The sequence below is a fragment of the Macadamia integrifolia genome, chromosome 11, assembly GCF_013358625.1.
Source record: "Macadamia integrifolia cultivar HAES 741 chromosome 11, SCU_Mint_v3, whole genome shotgun sequence".
In the NCBI taxonomy this organism is placed as follows: domain Eukaryota; kingdom Viridiplantae; phylum Streptophyta; class Magnoliopsida; order Proteales; family Proteaceae; genus Macadamia; species Macadamia integrifolia.
In genome coordinates, this window is record NC_056567.1 from 3,661,864 (window position 1) to 3,676,863 (window position 15,000).

Below are 15,000 nucleotides of genomic sequence, written 5' to 3' on the forward strand. Positions count from 1 at the left end.
AATATTGGCCGAGGCAAAGTGGTGCCTGAATGTCGTGGAGCAAAGTGGGGAGGAGCTCAAAGGCAATGTGGAAAAGTCGGGAGGAGCTCGATGGCCAGATGGGGGAGCTCAAGGGGTCCTTACAAGGTGCTCTCAACACCATAGTAAGTAACCAAGAGGAGATGGTTGCCACCCACAACTCAAGTATGCAAAGGAGTTGGATAAGGTGGAAGCTCGTATTGGAGAAGAAGTATGGAAAGAGTAGGAGCACTGCGGCGAGGGAAGCCACTACCTCTCATGACATGTCTAAAGGAGAGGCACTAAGGCACAAGTGTGATAAGGTGAATCGGCTCAAGACTAGAGACAAGTGATTCCTATGTGATGAACTACATTGGTTTAGGGATTACCCCCGGAGGAAAGCTCTTAGTGCCCTATTGGAGGAAGAGGGCCAAGAGGAAGAGCCACCTTGCATGGGGTCCCCAATGCAGCGTGGTGCCACCAGGGCCGAGATAGGGGTCAAGGCCCTTAACTCTCAAAAGGGGTTGATGTGTGCAAAAGTATGCATCAATGGGAAGCCCGCACAGGCGAAGGTAGATACAGGAGCCACACACAACCTTGCCTTGACGGAGGAGGCAAAGGAACTCGGGCCAAGGGCGTCCTAAGGCTATCAAATCCAAAGAATGCCCCATACGTAATGTTGCTCAAGGGGTTGAGATGAACCTTAGGACTAAAGAAGTTCTCCAACACCATCCAAGGGCTAGGTGCTTACTTGCCCTTGGACGGGAGGGCAAGACAAGGAGAATTTGGGAGCAAGCCATCCATGCCAAGAAAGAGGAAGATGCAAACAAGAGAACGGAGACAACCAGACGATGTTGTAGGAGGCTCAAGTTATGTGACTACAACAAGAACCTCAGTAGGCGTTACTCCTTGCCAGGGTAGGTGTTGCCTTATTTGGCAAAGGCACTCACCAAGGACCAACCAAGAGTGTTCAACCAAGCAAGTGAGTTCTCAAGCCTTGTACTCAAGAGTTCTCTAGTGCTATACAAGTTCATTCTTCTCAAACTCACTCTTGTGTTCACTTCTTCTCTTCCCTAGTCCCTTAAGGAGGGTGGTCAGGCTGACTTAGCGCTAGTGGAAGTGCTAGTTGCCGGCGTGGTTGCTTAGAAAGGTCTAAAGTAGTGACAATGTGCTCTTGAATGGCCCAAGTGGGTGCCTTCTCGTGCTCCCAAGTGTTGACTATGTGTGCCCATGTGTACACAATGAATGGCCGCATAACACCCCAAGTGTTGACTACATGTACACAATGAATGGCCCAAGTGTTGCCTAATTGTGCCCATGCATGCCCACAATTGTTGCCTAAGTGTGCACTGTGCCTGTGCATGCTCTTGAATGCCCCAAGTGTCACCTTAAATGTGCCTATACGTGCCCATAAGTGTTGAATGAGAGTGACTACGTGTGCACCCAAGTGTAGCCCAAGTGTCGCCTAACTGTGCTATTGAATGCCGCAAGTGTGCACATATACGTGCCCATGACAATGCCTACGCGTGCCCCCTTGAGGGTGCCTAAGTTCATATGCAGGCAGTGCACAAGGCAGTAGTACCACACGCAGAGCCTCATAATGTGCGTGCGTGGTGGCAGGCATGGCTGCACTACCGCGCGGATGGCAGCTAGCATGGATGCACAAGGTGTAGGCATCGCTGCGGGCAAGGTTGCACTAGCATGCATAAGGCTGCTAGCATCGAGGCAGGCTACCGCGCACATGGATGCGGGTGTGGCAGCAATACCGCACACATGGTTGCATGCAACTTCGGGCATGGTTGCGGGTAAGGCTCCACTATCGCAAGCAGGGGTGCAGGCTACCGCACCCACATGGCTGGGGGCAAGGATGCACACAACGCGTAAGGTGGCAGGTAACAACGTGCATTGCTACAAGAAAGGGTGCACAACCACATGCAAGGTGGTAGGCACGGCCACACATGGCTATGGGCAATGGTGCAAGCAGCGCACGCTGGGCTGCTGCCCGTGCCGCACTTCCATGCACATAGCTACGACCAATGCTGCAAAAGCCTCGTACATGGTTTTGTGCATGGCCGCACATGCCGCGTGAAATTTTACAGGCATGGCGCACATGACACGCAGTTGGTTGCACAGCCGCGCCCAAGGTTACGTTCCATGCCGCACATGCCGCGCGTTTAGTTGCACTAATGGGCGCAAGGTTGCTAGCATGGCCGCACATACTGCGTCCCTGGCTTCCCTACCACTCGCAAGGTTGCGTGCATTGCTCCTCACCGCCCCCCAGGTCGCATGCATGGCATGTGCCACGTCCATCGCTGCCTCGCCAAGTGCTTGGTTTCAGGATTTGTCGGAAGTGCCACGCACGAGGTTGCAAGCACGGCTGCACCACTGGGCGTAAGGTTGCATTGCGTGGTCACTTATGCATCACCCGTGGCTGCACTACCATGCGCAATGTCGCTGGCATGGCCTCCCATGTGTCTATATGATGGCTGGCATGGCCACACATGCCACAAGCATTTCAGCACATGGCACGCACAAGGTTGCACGCATTGCTGCACTTTCATGCCCACGTCTGCAGTTCTCCGTGCACATAGCTGCACACACATGGGTGCTACTGTGGTCCCCATGGGCCATGCAACAGAGGCTCCTTTGCGGCCTTTGGCGGCACACGAGGCACCGACTGCTGCACACGCCAAGGCCATGCCCGCACAACATAGTTTAGGTCTTTAAATCATGTTGTGCAAAACATCCCTTTGGGTTAGAAAAGCTTTGCAATTGGCTATTTGGCACCCAAAGTACAATCATTTTCACTTAAACCTCGTATTTCCATTTTTTTTGGTATTTTTCGTAATGTTTCAATCATAAAAAATTAAAATATGTTGGAATGGTCTAATAATTTTTTAGAACATTCTATCAAACTTTGGAAGGCATCCGAAATTTAGTTTTCAAAAAAATACATTAAAATGGATTTTTCATAGTTTTTTGAATTTAATATGTTTTTTAAAGTTAAAAAACTTAATAAAAAAATAAATATTTATCAGAAAACTATGATTTTTTTATGAAAATAATATTTGGATTTTTCCTTAATTTCATACCAAGTTTCATTTGATTTGGATATTTGAAGCTCAAAAAATAGACCAGTATATTTTTGGGGGGGGTCATGTCTCCTTCTGGAAAGGGGCAAAGAGCATAAGAGCTACCTTGAGGGAGGGGGTGCCACTCCCCAAGTGGTTTTTGAAAGGCCATACAGAGGGGTAGTAGACAATGAGCAGACATGGTAGGCAAACCCAAAAGACCCATGGCATGGGAAAAAAAGTGAAATGGCATGTGGGTTTTGATGATTTGGCCCTTGGTGTGCACCGAGGCATGCCACTGCATGCGGCTAGGTGCGCATGGCTGCCTGCCTTGCATGCCATGATCCCACAACTACTGTAACGTGTGCCAGTCATGGCACAGCATGCCCAACGAATGTGCACGTGCTTACGAATGGTCAGCCCTTCTGTCGCACAACGCCACCCCCTTCTGCCACACAGCGTTGCCTGCCATCATGGGCTGCTGGGCACACATGGATGCCTACCACTTCTTCTACCACATGTTCCAGTCAATGCACAACATTTCCAAGGAAGGTCTGGCTTGTGAAAATATGTACATGGCGCGTCCATCCCAACAGTCATCCCCTCTGTCACACACAGTTGCTTGCCATATTGTGTGCTGCTGGGCGCGCATGGCTGCCTGCCTTGCACTGCAGTGCCTCCACATCTTCCGCCACATGTGTTTGTGACCGTACAGCATGCCCAAGAGTGGCATCGTCTGTGCAAAACACCTTCACGGTATATCGATTTCGAAGATTTGGCCCTTGCTGTGCGTTGCGCCTGCCACTGCGTGTTGCTTGGTCGTCGTGGTTGCCTAACATATACCTCTATGCCTCGACAGCTGCTGCCCCTACACTCGTGGCTGCAAAGAAAGCCCGACAAAGGCTTGGCATGTATGTGAAAACATGTACATGGCTCATCTATCCAGATGGTCAGCCCATCTGCTGCACACCACTGCCTGCAACCGTGTGCTGCTGGGTGCCCATGGCTACCTATCTACTATTGCCATACCCCCACAATTGCTGATACATGTGTCCGTAGCTGCACAGTAATTTCCAGAGAGGCATGGCATTTTTAAACAAGTAAATGGCCAATGCGTCCTGATGTTCAGCCCCTCTGCCGCACACCATTGCCTGCCACCCTAGGTTGTTAGGTACGCAAGGGTTTCTGCCTTGTGCTGCCATGCCCCACAGCTACTGCCAGATGTCCCTATAGCCGCATGGGATGCCCAAGATAGGCTTGGCATGTGAAAATCACCATCAAGGCACGTTGGTTCCGATGATTTCCTTTGATGTGCGTTGTGGCCTACCATGGAGTGCTGCTGCCACATACGCCGATAGCCACACAACATGCCCAAGAGTTGTATGGCATGTGAAGGACAACAACATGGCATGATAGTCCGGATGATTAGCCCCTTTTTTGCACCTTGGCCGGCCAATGCATGCTGGTGGTTTGCATGGCTGCCTGCACACTGCACCTACACCCTCATCGCAGCCTATTGCCACTTTTGCTAGTTTTATACAGCATGCCCAAAGGAGTCATGGCATATGAAAAATGTGGAAATGACGCGTTGGCCCCATTGATTAATCCCTTCTAGGCACCATGGCAGTTTGACATGCTTTGTTTCCTGCCATGTGCAGTTGTGCTGGTGCCACTTTTTACAAGCATGGTCGTAGTCACGCATTTCAACCCCTCTTTGCTCTTTGGCTTGTTGTCATTTGTAGGACATGGTGCAAGGGGTGGGTTGTTGTCTACATTTGACGGAATCATTGGTCAAGTCAATGTGCACAATAAATATTTGGTTGGTCCCTCCGCCCATCCCATTGTTTTTTGTTTTTTTTAAATTGCACTATCGTGGGTTTGTTGCTTCCAAGGATTTTTTACAGCCAGTGTTATAATATGACATTAACGTGGGTCTCTGGAGAACATAGGTTGCAAGCTTGCAGGTGGAGACAGATCACGAGTCCCTCCCCCTCCCCCCCCCCAACTTTTGTTTTTAAAAAGAAAATTGTATTCTCGTGGGTCTGTTGCTTGCAAGAGTTTTCTCATGCTTGGTTTTGTGGCCTTCATGGTATTTGGAGAAATGCGTTTCTAAGTCGCGCCTGGGTGCAGAGGTGTTTGCATGCCTCTTGCCGCAAGTGTTATAATGCGACATTAACGTGGGTCTCTGGAGATCATAGGTTTGCAAGCTTGCAGGTGGAGATAGATCACTAGTCCCTCCCCCTTCCCCCCCCCCCCCCACACTTTTGTTTTTAAAAGGAAAATTGCATTCTTGTGGGTTTGTTGCTTGCAAGAGTTTTGTCATGCTCGGTTTTGTGGCCTTATGGTATTTGGAGAAATGCGTCTCTAAGTCGTGCCTAGGTGCGGAGATGTTTGCATGCCACCTTCCAGAAGTGTTATAATACGGCATTAACGTGGGTCTCTGATGAACATAGGTTGCAAGCTTGCAAGTGGATACAAATCACATGTCCCTTCCCCCCTCCACTTGTTCATTTAAAAAATTTACATTATCGTGGGTTTGTTGCTTGCGAGAGCTTTCTCATACTCGGTCTTGTGGCCTTTGCTATTTGGAAAATCACATTTCTAAGTCGTGCCTAGGTGCGGAGGTGTTTGCATGGCTCTTGCCGCAAGTGTTATAATACGACATTAATGCGGGTCTCTAGAGAACATAGGCTGCAAGCTTGTAGGTGGAGATAGATCTTGAGTCCCTCGACCCCTATTGATTGTTGAGATTTTCGTGCATAGCGGGGCTATTGATTTTTCTTCTACCAAATCCTTATTACGTTGTAGTAGGTTTGGTGGTGGATTGTGACGGTAGTGGACGCATTGCACGTGAGTGGCTATTGTTTTTCTTGTGGTTGTGGGCTCTTTGCTTGTGTATTGAACCACTATGCACAGATACCTCAATGGGTCGCGATCGGCAAAAGTGTCTTTTTTAAGAGCATGAAAATTGTTCCTGTGTTGCTTACCTAGTTGGATGGAAAGATGCTGCCCCTTCACTCTCATTTCATCCCTCTTGCCGGCCCTTGTGGTTGGTGTGAGGTGGCTTGGCATACGATGCATATGTCCACTTTCTTTGTGTCACTGGTGCACGTGCACTATTTGTGCTCTAGGATCCGGGACATTTTGTGGGGCAAGGTGGATGTGTGTGTGTGTCCTCTTGAATCCTTTGGTTGCGCCTCGTTGCACAAGATTGATAGACTGCCATTAATGTATGGAGCAGCATTACCCAATGCACAATTGGGGATGTGGTTCATGGAGTGCTTTGGCGTCGAGAAGGAAAGTTTCCTGGTTGATCCTGCCAGTAGTCATATGCTTGTCTCAAAGATTAAGCCATGTATGTGTAAGTATGAACTAATTCAGACTGTGAAACTGCGAATGGCTCATTAAATCAGTTATGGTTTGTTTGATGGTATCTGCTACTCGGATAACCATAGTAATTCCAGAGCTAATACATGCACCGAACCCCAACTTTTGGAAGGGAAGCATTTATTAGATAAAAGGTCAACGCGGGCTCTACCCGTTTCTCTGATGATTCATGATAACTCGACGGATCGCATGGCCTTTGTGCCAACGATGCATCATTCAAGTTTCTTCCCTATCAACTTTCGATGGTAGGATAGTGGCCTACTTTGGTGGTGACGGGTGACGGAGAATTAGGGTTCGATTCTGGAGAGGGAGCCTTAGAAACGGCTACCACATCCAAGGAAGGCAGCAGGTGCGCAAATTACCCGATCCTGACACGGGGAGGTAGTGACAATAAATAACAATACCGGGCTCTTCGAGTCTGGTAGTTGGAATGAGTACAATCTAAATCCCTTAACGAGAATCCATTGGAAAGCAAGTCTGGTGCCAGCAGCCGCGGTAATTCTAGCTCCAATAGCGTATATTTAAGTTGTTGCAGTTAAAAAGCTCATAGTTGGACTTTGGGATGGGTCGATCGGTTTGCCTCATGGTGTGTACCGATGATCTCATCCCTTCTGTCGGCGATGCGCTCTTGGCCTTAATTGGCCTGGTCGTGCCTCCAGCGCCATTACTTTGAAGAAATTAGAGTGCTCAAAGCAAGCCTACTGTCATAGACCGCCCACTGAAGGCCCATAGGCCAAGCCCATTAAACTCATGGACTTAGGCCATTGGGCTTAGTAAGGCCCAGTTTCTAGAGATTTCTACCAAAGTGTGGAACTCTAGATATTTTATACGAAAATATTATGTAGGGAGGTTTCTAAAGTTCTCCACTAAGGAGGTGGCACTATAAATAGTGGTGCCCTCATTTAGCCAAGGCACCAAGTAAGTGAGGTCTCAAGCCTTGTACTCAAGAGTTCTTTAGTGTAATACAAGTTCATTCTTCCCAAACTCACTCTTGTGTTCACTTCTTCTCTTCCCAAGTCCCTTAAGGAGTGTGGTTAGGCTGACTTAGTGCTAGTGGGAGTACTAAGTGCCAGTGCGGTTGCTTAGAAAGGTCTAAGGCTATGACAGTTGTGGTATCAAAGCTTCGGTTTTGAGGGAGCCAAGCTTGTGGGATAAGCATTATGTCTACCCTTTTAGAGGCACACGACGTTGCAACATGTGAGTAGAACCGTGGAAGGGAGGGAAACCCCAACACTGGGAAGCAAAAGAGGAGCAAAGACAAGTCCGTATATGTTGGCTGTGCTATGGAGTCTCACTTAGCTCGGGTGGAGCTAGCAATGGGCGAGGTGAAGGGACACCTTGATGTTGTAGAGCAAAGTGGGGAGGAGCTCGAAGGAGAGCTCAAGGAGTCCCTATTGAGTACTCTCAACACCATGGCATATGATCAAAAGGAGGATTTTGCATCCATTAATGCTCATGTGTGGGAGGGCATTTCCACCTTCAAGGATCAAATGCGGGAGGCGTTGGCCAAGATAGAAGCTTGTGTTGCTGAGGTACATGAGGATTAGGCTTTATGTAAGAGGGCGGTAGCCGGGGGAGCTACTACCTCACGAGAAGTGCCTAGGATGGAGGTGCCAAAGCCCAAGCCATTCTTTGGGAAGAGAGATACATGGGAAATCGACAACTTTTTATGGCACATGGAGAGGTACTTCGAGGCAATGGCACTTAATGATGAGGCATCAAAGGTACGGACCGCTACTCTCTACCTCACCGATGATGCAACTCTATGGTGGCGTAGAAAGCATGCCAATATGGAGAGAAGTATGTGCACCATAGACACTTGGGATGATTTCAAAACTGAGTTAAAGAAACACTTCTATCCCGAGAATGCCACCTTCTTGGCTAGAAAGAGCCTAAAAAGGCTTAAACACACAGGTTCTATTCGGGACTATGTGAAGGAATTCTCTACCCTAATGCTCGAATTCCCAAGTATAACCAAGGAGGAGCTCCTATACAACTTCATGGATGGCCTCCAAGGCTAGGCTGCATAAGAACTACAATGCCGAGGCATGCAGGACCTTGCCTCAGCCATCACAGCAGCAGAGTTATTAGTGGAGTTTAAGAGAGACGATAGTTCTAAGCCCAAGAAGGGCACTAATGGGAAAGGTGGGGGAGAGAAGGGGCCTTAGACATACCCTCCCAAGGAAGGTAGTAGTAAACCATCTTCAAACAAGGAGGGTAGGCCCAAGCAAGACAAAAGGGACAAGTTCACACCCAAGGATAAGTGTTTCTTATGTGATGGTCCCCATTGGGCTAGGGATTGCCCCAAGAGAAAGACTCTCAATGCCCTACTCGAGGAGAAAGAAGACAATGAGGCTCATATGGGGTCCCTACAACGACTTAGTGCCGTCAAGGCTAAGACAAAGATCAAGGCCACAACCTCACAAAAAGGGCTAATGTACGTGGAGGTGCATATCAATGGTAAGCCCACTCATACCATGATAGACACAGGTGCTATGCACAACTTCATCTCAACAGAAGAGGCGAAGAGACTTGGACTTAAAGGGATCAAGGAGGGAGGATGGCTTAAGGCCGTCAACTCCCAAGCCCATCCCATACATGGTGTTTCTCGAGGGGTCGAGTTAAACATCAGGACATAGAAAGGCACAGTTGACTTGTCGATAGTGCCCATGGATGATTTTCAAGTGGTGCTTGGCATGGATTTCTTACAAAAGGTTAAGGCCATACCCATGCCATTTATCAGCACGGTTTGCATTATGGAGGAAGGAGCTCCATGCATGGTCCCAACTGTACAAGGGACCAAGGATGGCCCAAAACTTCTTTCGGCTATACAGCTCTAGAAAGGAGTTAAGAAGGGGGAGACAACATACTTGGCAGCACTCTTAGAGCCTAAAGAAGATGGTCCAACTAAGGTGCTACCCAAGCCAATCGAGAAGGTCCTTGAAGAGTTCAAGGATGTGATGCCAAATGAGTTGCCCAAGAGGCTTCCACCTAGGAGGGAGGTGGATCATGCCATTGAGTTGGAGCTAGGTGCCAATCCACTAGCAATGGCACCATATAGAATGTCACCACTAGAGTTGGAGGAGCTAAGGAAGCAACTCAAGGAATTATTGGATGCGGGATTCATTCGCCCTTCTAAAGCTCCCTACGGTGCCCCGGTTCTTTTTCAACGGAAGCATGATGGATCGCTTTGACTATGCATCGACTATAGGGCATTGAACAAGGTAACAATCAAGAATAAGTATCCCATTCCTTTGATAGCAGATCTATTTGATAGACTTGGTGGGGCAAGGTACTTCACCAAGTTAGACTTACGATCGGGGTACTACCAAGTCCGCATCGCAGAAAGTGATGAGCCCAAGACAATGTGCGTGACTCGATATGGCTCATATGAGTTCTTGGTGATGCCATTTGGACTCACGAATGCCCTGGCTACATTTTGCACCCTTATGAACAAGATCTTCCATCCCTACCTTGACAAGTTTGTGGTGGTGTACTTGGACGACATCGTTGTCTATAGCAATACATTGGAGGAGGACGTGCAGCACTTGAAGATCATCTTTAAGGAACTAAGGAACAATCAGCTCTATGTCAAGAAGGAGAAATGTGCATTTGCACAAGAGGAGGTAATGTTCCTTGGTCACAAGATTAGAGGTGGAACCTTACAAATGGATGAGAGCAAGGTGCGGGCTATCCAAGAATGGGAGGCACCAACTAAAGTGACTGGGCTAAGGTCTTTCCTTGGCTTAGTTAACTATTATTGGCGGTTCATTCAAGGTTACTCAAGAAGGGCAGCTCCACTTACAGACTTACTAAAGAAGAACCGACCATGGTTATGGTCGGACTCATGCAAAGAGGACTTTGAGGACTTAAAGAAGGCTATCATGGGGGAACTGGTGCTTACCCTACCCGACTATGGCAAGCCATTTGAGGTGCACACAGATGCATCTAACTTTGCTATCAGTGGGTGTTGATGCAAGAAAGGCACCCCATTGCCTATGAGAGCCGTAAGTTGAACGAGACAGAGCGGCGCTACACAGTCCATGAGAAGGAGATGACTGCGGTGGTGCATTGCCTAAGGACATGGCGATACTACCTACTTGGGTCACAGTTTGTGGTGAAGACAGATAATGTTGCCACTAGCTACTTTCAAACCCAAAAGAAGTTGAGTCCTAAGCAAGCTAGATGGCAAGACTTCTTAGCAAAGTTTGACTTCATCTTTGAATACAAGCCGGGCCGGGTAAGGCCAACGAGGTGGCTGATGCACTTAGTAGAAAGGCAAAGTTAGCTTCTCTTAGCCAACCGGAGGGGGAACTTCTAGAGTTGATCAAAGAGGGCCTCCAACATGATCCTATGGCTAAGAACTTACTTACCCTTACACGGGAAGGCAAGACACGAAGATTTTGGGAGCAAAATGGTTTGCTCTACGCTAAGAAGAGGAGACTCTATGTGCCTAAGTGGAGTAACCTATGGAGAAACCTCATTCACGAATGCCACGACACTAAATGGGCTGGCCACCCAGGACAAAGGCGCACGTGGGCATTGTTGGAAGCGGCTTACCATTGGCCTCAGATGCGGGATGACATAGAGGCCTACGTGAGAACTTGTCTTGTATCCCAACAAGACAAGGTGGATTAGCAACCACCCAGGGGACTATTGGAGCCACTTCCCATACCAGAAAGACTATGGGAGAGTGTCTCTATGGACTTCATCAGTGCCCTACCCAAGTCAGAAGGGTGTGGGTCAATAATGGTGGTGGTTGACAGATTTTCAAAATATGGCACATTCGTGGCAACACCAAGGGATTGTATGGCAGAAGAAGTGGCAAGGCTATTTCTAAAGCATGTCCTCAAACATTGGGAGGTGCCACAATCCATAATAAGTGATCAAGACCCTCGCTTCACAGGGAGGTTCTGGACAGAGCTATTCAAGTTGTTGGGATCGTCGCTACACTTCTCAACAAGCTTCCATCCACAGACCGATGGGCAAACAAAGCGTATTAATAGCTTATTGGAGCTTTACTTGAGACACTTTGTGAGTGCTAACCAACATGACTGGGCCAAGTTGCTTGATATGGCTCAGTTCTCTTACAACCTCCAACGAAGTGAGGCTACGAACCAAAGTCCATTTGAAATTGCCACGGGACAACAACCCTTAACACCAAACACAGTGATGACCGGTTACATAGGGAAGATCCCTTCGGCATTTAAGGTTGCCAAGGAGTGGCAAGAAAAGCTAGATGTGGCTAAGTCATACCTATACAAGGCCACCAAAAAGATGAAGAAATGGGCTGACAAAGGGAGGCGACCAGAAAACTTCAAGACCGGGGACTTGGTACTTGTGAAGCTTCTACCCCAACAATTCAAGTCCCTAAGGCAGGTACATAAGGGGCTGGTTCGCAGGTATGAAGGCCCGTTCAAGATAACCAAAAAGGTGGGCAAAGTATCCTATGAGGTGAGCCTACCTCCTAAACTCAAGATCCATCCAGTCTTCCATGCAAGCCTAATAAAGCCATACCATAGAGATAAGGAAGACCCAAGTCGTGGAGCCTCAACAAGATCACCAATGGCAATCACTACTTCCTACGGCAAGGAAGCTGAATACATGATCACGGATCGAGTCATCCGAAGGCGAGGAGTACCACCTAGTAGGGAGTACTTAGTCAAGTGGAAGGAGCTACCAGAGAGCGAGGCAAGCTGGGAACCCGTTGACTCTTTATGGCAATTCTAAGACCACATACAAAGGTTCCATGAAGAAGATGCGACGAGGACGTCACCGAATTAGATGGGGGAGAGTTTCACAGACCACCCACTGAAGGCCCACAAGCCAAGCCCATTAAGCCCATGGACTAAGTCCATTGGGCTTAGTAAGGCCTAGTTTCTAGTGATTTCTACCAAAGTGTGAAACTCTAGATATTTTATAAGGAAATATTATGTAGGGAGGTTTCTAGAGTTCTCCACTAAGGAGGTGGGAAGCTTCTAGTTTCCACCCCAATCGTTGGATGTAAGACACATGTACATATCTTAGCCATTCATTGTAACTAGGAGTGACTATAAATAGAGGTGCCCTCATTTAGCCAAGGCACCAAGTAAGTGAGTTCTCAAGCCTTGTACTCAAGAGTTCTTTAGTGTAATACAAGTTCATTCTTCCCAAACTCACTCTTGTGTTCACTTCTTCTCTTCCCAAATCCCTTAAGCAGTGTGGTTAGGCTGACTTAGTACTAGTGGGAGTACTAAGTTCCGGTGCGGTTGCTTAGAAAGGTCTAAGGCCGTGACACTACGCTCTGGATACATTAGCATGGGTTAACATCATAGGATTTCGGTCTAATTGTGATGGCCTTCGGGATCGGAGTAATGATTAATAGGGACAATCGGGGGCATTCGTATTTCATAGTCAGAGGTGAAATTCTTGGATTTATGAAAGATGAACCACTGCGAAAGCATTTGCCAAGGATGTTTTCATTAATCAAGAACGAAAGTTGGGGGCTCAAAGACGATCAGATACCATCCTAGTCTCAACCATAAACAATGCCGACCAGGGATCAACAGATGTTGCTTTCAAGACTCCGCTGGCACCTTATGAGAAATCAAAGTTTTTGGCTTCCGGGGGGAGTATGGTTACAAGGCTGAAACTTAAAGGAATTGACGGTACGGCACCACCAGGAGTGGAGCCTGCGGCTAATTTGACTCAACACGAGAAAACTTACCAGGTCCAGATATAGTAAGGATTGACAGACTGAGAGCTCTTTCTTGATTCTACGGGTGGTGGTGCATGGCCGTTCTTAGTTGGTGGAGCGATTTGCCTGGTTAATTCCATTAACAAATGAGACTACAGCCTACTAACTAGCTATGTGGAGGTGACCCTCCACGGCCAGCTTCTTAGAGGGACTATGGCCGTTTAGGCCACAGAAGTTTGAGGTAATAACAGGTCTGTGATGCCCTTAGATGTTCTGGGCCTCACATGCGCTACACTGATGTATTCAACGAGACTATAGCCTTGGCCGACGGGCCCAGGTAATTTTTAAAAATTCCATCACGATAAGGATAGATCATTGCAATTGTTGGTCTTCAACGAGAAATTCCTAGTAAGCACGAGTCATCAGCTAGCGTTGACTACGTCCCTGCCCTTTGTACACACCGCCCATCGCTCCTACCGATTGAATGGTCCGGTGAAGTGTTCGGATCACGGCGACATAGGTGGTTCGCTACCATCGACGTCACGAGAAGTCCACTGAACCTTATCATTTAGAGGAAGGAGAAGTCTTAACAAGGTTTTCGTAGGTGAACCTGCGAAAGGATCATTGTCGATACCTGCCCAGCGAGACTTGTGAACATGTTGCATTGCTCGTTCAAGGTTGGGCGTGGGAGCATGAGCTCCTTCCTTCTCGACCCTTGTAAAAGGTCGGCCTGTGATTGTTCGTAACATTCGACCCAAACACAACCACCAGCGCAGTCAGCACCAAGGAACTCGCAACGAAAAGGACATGACATCATTGCGCCTTTGGTGTGGTGTGATCATCCTAGATCCGAATCTTTATCTTAACGACTCTCGACAACGGATATCTTGGCTCTTGCATCAATGAAGAATATAGCAAAATGTGATACTTGGTGTGAATTATAGAATCCTGTGAACCATCGAGTCTTTGAACGTAAGTTGCACCCTAGGCCATCGGGCTGAGGGCACGCCTGCCTGGGCATCATGCGTCATGTTGCCCCACCTCCTTTACCCCTTGCGTTGGTGGTGCGGAGCGAAGATTGGCCCGCCGTGTCTCTGTTTGAGGTGCGGTTGGCCCAAAGTTAAGGGCTTCTTATGTGGCAAGTGTCACGATGAGTGGTGGATCAAGCCACTTTGCCATTGTTTGGACATCGTGTGCGTGTTATGTTCCCATTGGGCTCTGGTGATCCTGATTACCATTCGATGGCATTTTGACTGTGACTCCAGGTCAGGCGGGCTACCCACTGAGTTTAAGCATATCAATAAGTGGAGGACAAGAAACTTACAAGGATTCCCTTAGTAACGGTGAGCGAACTGGGAAGAGCCCAACTTGAGAATCGGGGGGCTTTGTCATTCGAATTGTAGTTTGTAGAAGCATCCTCAGTAGCGGACTGGGCCCAAGTCCCCTGGAAGGGGGTGCCAAAGAGGGTGAGAGCCCCATCATGTTCGGACCCTATCGTACCACGAGGCACTGTCGACGAGTCCGGTTGTTTGGGAATGCTGTCTCAATTGGGCGGTAAATTTCGTCCAAGGCTATTTATGGGCGAGAGACAGATAGAGAACAAGTACCGTGAGGGAGAGATGAAAAGGACTTTGAAAAGAGAGTCAAAGAGTGCTTGAAATTGTCAGGAGGGAAGCAAATGGGAGCCGATGATGCGTCTCGATCGGATGCAAAATGGTTAATAGTCAGTCCACCGCTCGACTCGGGGCGTGGATCGATGTGGATTGTGGTGGCATCCCAAGCCCGGGTTATCGTGTTATGCTTGAGGAGATGTCTTCACCGTGATCATGGTAGGCAGAGTATGCCTCGATGGCGTGCCTATTGGCAACT

At 48.3% G+C, this 15,000-nt stretch overlaps 2 non-coding genes across 2 annotated transcripts in view; both read left to right on the plus strand.

Annotated features, from left to right (window-relative positions):
- Positions 1–13,998: 13,998 nt before the first annotated feature.
- On the plus strand, positions 13,999–14,154 carry LOC122094476. Its single transcript, XR_006144792.1, has one exon. It is a non-coding gene; the product is annotated as a 5.8S ribosomal RNA (ribosomal RNA).
- A 233-nt stretch (positions 14,155–14,387) lies between these two features.
- Positions 14,388–15,000, plus strand: part of LOC122094613 — a 3,409-nt gene continuing 2,796 nt past the window's right edge. Inside the window, exon 1 of the ribosomal RNA XR_006144926.1 lies at positions 14,388–15,000. This exon is cut by the window's right edge and continues 2,796 nt beyond it. This is a non-coding gene — a ribosomal RNA (28S ribosomal RNA).